We start from the raw sequence: 4,573 nt of genomic DNA on the forward strand, positions 1-4,573 counted from the left end.
GCTGTAAATTTTGGCTCCTTTTGCTCCACTGAAAAAATTTCCTACAGTTAGCCTACAAGAGAACTAAATATTGCAAAAACATGACCATACAAAAGACAACCGGAACAAATATAAAATTATTCACTAAAGGAAAAGAAAAGTAACATAACCTCTAACACGAATACGAATCAAATAACCGCAATGCTTTTAATAGGTATTACTAACACATATTTTAATACATGATTACATCGATTTTTATACGTACCTTGGGATTAACAAAATGTACTCACAATAATAACACCTTGGTTCATTGAGCGTATCTCATACCGCCTATAATAGTGTAAGAGCCAGGGAAGGTTTCGTGGCCGATGGGAGTAAAACGGCCCACTAAAGTCTTTCTTATGTATTTTGACCTGTTGAATACGAATATCGAGAGTGGCTTGTCGAGAAGTTGTCGGTTAATTAGTTATTAACAATTTAATTGCTTAAATGGCCGTATATAGTTTATTTATGAGGGTGGATACTTTTTGAATACAGCCAAATGTTCCTTAACAAACAACGGATCCGTAGCTTTTTCAGATTGCAAAAATGTTGAATGAAACTCACTTATCGTCATTTTAGTTAACTAACTTTTTTGATCGCCTGCCCGTTTTGACGGCAGGTCCGACACTTACGTGTTCTTGTTGGTTAATTTGCAATATCTCGTGATCTATTCAACATTTTCCCGATCTGAAAAAAGCTATGTATTAGTCATTCAATACGGCAAATTTGGCATGTTGCAAAACTCCACCACTATCAATAATAAGCTATTCTCAGCCATTTAAATAATTAAATTGTTAATAACTAATATAAATTATTCTTAATTTTTTCCACTCCTGATGTTTGATAATATTGAAAGAATTCATTTATTTATGATAATATTGATGTTTGATAATATTGAAAGAATTCATTTATTTATAATAATATATATATTCAACAGATGTACTGAGGTGGCAATAAATAAAATTGCGAAACGTTTATAATAAAATAAGTGTGTAGTTTATTTATAGGGATGACTCCTAAGATCAAGATTACTAATATGATTAATAACTAATAGCCTATTGATTTCTAGATGAGCCACCCTCGAAATTCTGATCCGGCAGGTCAAAACACATTGAAAATTATAACGAGTTTTATATCAACTTGCTATGTCTCTCTCCCTACCTCATATATATTATATATTATTCCGTTACTATTATATAACGACTATGTTCCTCTATATCAACGGCAACAGAGGACTACAGTGCAAGTCGAGGTAAGAGAAAAGCTTATCTACGTTTAGTAGAAATAGAGTGCGTATGCATATATGTGAGTACATCGCGCCACAGGGGCGAACACGCCGACTGTAAGGAAAGAGAGTGGGGAGCTCTTCGGCGGCAATTGGCTAGCAGGCTGTCGATCGTGACACACGTGTTTGTAGCGCTGTGCGTGTTTTCTCCCTTTTGTTTTGCCTCGTGACCGAGAGTCTCAGCGATTCCTTTTTCTTTATAAGACTTTGCAGTATTTGGAACTGGGCTTTCCCGAGTGCGATAGATTCGTATGTGAGAGAAGTACGAGTGAGGTGGCGCATTGTTAAATTATGAATTTATATTTTCCCGGTATATCAAGTAAGCGAGTGCGCATGCGCGCACACGGATGGAAAGCGCGAGTGCAACTGTATGTGATAACGCATGTAGAGCAAGCGCACACTAACACTTAGACATGTAAGTTGGTTACGAGAGAGCGGCTGCACGAGGCAGGCCGTGTCTCTGATATAGAGTTTTATTTTGTACATACTTTAAATTGTTGATTAATTAAAGTTTATCATTGTTTCAAATTTAAATCAATTCATTTCACCTAAAAGTCTTAACATGGTAGCAGAGCCACGAAAAATCCATTGTGCGAAACGTTAATTGCTAAAACGTCCACGTTGAAGTGCAAAGTTATTGACAGATAGTTGTAACAAAAATGTTAATAAGAAAAGAAAAATATTGTTACTATCTGTAAGAGCAACTAATGAAGAATACGATACTAACAAAAATCAAGAAAATTTACACGTTTTCGTCACGATTAAAGTAGATACGAAATTCCGAATCGAGCACACCACACGTTGCAGCTGCGAGGAAAGCACGTGTTGGCTCGAGAACAGAAAATATTACAAAATTCGAGTAACGAATCAAAGTAAATTTTTTTTGAGGTAAGAATTTAAATAAAGTTTGAAAGATGGCAAATGACAAAGAAGCCGATGTAAAAGTTCCAATTTTTGACGGTACAGAGTATGCTTTATGGAGAAAGCGAATTATGATGTATTGAAATTGGAAGCACTGTGATGAGGTAATTTTGAGAGAAAAAGGTACTAAAGATACAGAGTGGGACCAGCATGAATTAAAAGCTATAAATATCATATACTCGAGCATATCAAATTAACAATTGCAATTCGTTATCGATGAAGATACTACAAAAAAAAATTATAAACAAATTCGATCAATTATATCTGAAATCATCAACATCATTACAAATTGTCATTAGAAATAAACTAGATAGACTCAAATTGAAAGATTTTGAGAGTTCACATACATTTTTTTCGGAATTTGAAAGATTGATTAATGATTTGAAAAACGCGGGAGGAACAATTTCAGAAGGAGAAAAACTTGATTATATGTTGAAAACTTTGCCTGACTCTTTATGTCACATAGGAGACTTGATAGATATGTTAACAGAAGAAGAAAGAAATTGTGGATATGTTGTAACGGTGCCGGTGGATTCGACCTGCACCGTATGTTCCCCATCTCTCCCTACCATCGGCGTGGACTCATGGCAGACCTATAGCACATAATTCACGTGCCTGATGCATGCCTGTATGTTTTCAGCATCGCCACCGCAACGAGCAAGAGGAAGAAGGATAGAGAGAGGCAATGGTATTGGTCGGCAAGAGCGCTTGTTACTATGCGCTCTTGTAGGAGAGAAAGAGAGAGAGTGAGAGAAAGAGAGAGATAAGAGAGAAAGAAAGAACGCGATTAGTGTAGGCAGGCGCGTGACACTAGCTGCACTTGACGGTGCCGCGTGCCGCCGATTAGGCAAGAGAGTGGGGAGAGCGTGAGAAGCAGTCTCTCACGCACTCGGAAGCGTACTCGCGACCAGTAGTAGAAAGTGGCCATTAGCAGAGAGAGGTGTGCTGACCCCCTGCAGTCAACCGCAAAAAGATTAGAGGAAGCCGAGACGACATCAGTATCGGCTACGGATCTAGCTAATCTTCCGCCGAGTTCTTCCGACCACGGACAGATTTGCCTGTAATCAGACGCCATCACCATCTTCGGCGAGGCCCTGCATCGAAGATCTTCAATCGTCAGGTCAATTTTCTAATCTCTGTCTCTCTAATTCTCACTCTAAGGCTACTCACGGCTTGTGCGCTGCGCCAGGCTCTCACGGGCCGGCGCGGCTGGTTCGGTTATTAGCCTAAGTTTAATTATATCGAGTCGGTATCGAGATGGCAAGGCGCTAACGTGCCGGCTATCTCTTTTAGCGATCGTAGATTGTAGTGTAGATAATAAGACGCGCGTTTGAATGTCCGAACTGTATGCTCAGGGTAGCATGATGTAATAAAGGATTTATTAAGATAAAGGGAATGATTATTGCGTCCGCATTTCTCTTTACCTTGTCAGGAGCGATATACCGCCTCCCTTGCCCTCCCCCTTTTAAATAATTGGTAATAGCGATAGGTGCATCGGCGTTGCAAGCCGACTCTATTACATGGCATCCCTTGTGGGGAAAGGGGCAAGGTAAATGAGAAAGAGTGATTTAGAAAGTGCGCGTAAAATTTAGCTAAGTGTGTGCAGTGCGAAAGTGTGCGCATTCCTTGTGAACAAGGGCAAAGTGCGTAGAACAACGCTTCTTTGTTCAGAGGTGTCGGGTCGCGGCGCGGCGGGTCATTTGGGCAGTGGCGTGATCTTGTTGTGGAATTTGACTAGTTGAGGTATGCAGTTACACCGTATGACGCATTCCTTTATGTTCTTGTGCGAGGCGATAACTTGCCAGCACATGATCCAAGGAAGGCGCGGCTAGTCCAATCCACTGTGTTTATCAGTATTTTTAGTTTCTTTTTTTTTTTCTTTTTTTTCGTATGTTATCGAATTCTTAGCGTGTCAGTTACCGCGTTCCGTGCGTTTCTTTGATTGTTTGTTGCCATTGCATTTACGCCGTTGAAAGGAGAAGAATAATAAAACAATTTTTTTTTCTTTTGACAACATGCCGCTCGCGTGCAAAGATCGGCTTGCGATGCGCAGGTTGCTTCGCGATGTCCGCGTTAAAGAAGTCAAGCGCCGCATCGATTCGACGGAGCCGGTTGCCCTACTTGAGTTAATGCGTTACCGTGGTTTAGCGTTGCACGGCGACATGGACGAACTTAGGGAAAGGTACTTGCGCTTCACGATCGCGTCGGAGAGGCCAGAGCTTGGGTCGCCTTTACAGCCGAGCGATTTTGCGTCGGGTCGCGTGCCTGATGTAACGCGCGACGAGTTAATGCATAGGGTAATTAATAGCGACGAGAGCGAGAATAGGAGGGTCGAATCGGCTAAGG

Source organism: Phymastichus coffea, unplaced genomic scaffold (assembly GCF_024137745.1).
Source record: "Phymastichus coffea isolate CEN01 unplaced genomic scaffold, Cenicafe_Pcof_1.1 PCOF00042, whole genome shotgun sequence".
Lineage (NCBI taxonomy): Eukaryota > Metazoa > Arthropoda > Insecta > Hymenoptera > Eulophidae > Phymastichus > Phymastichus coffea.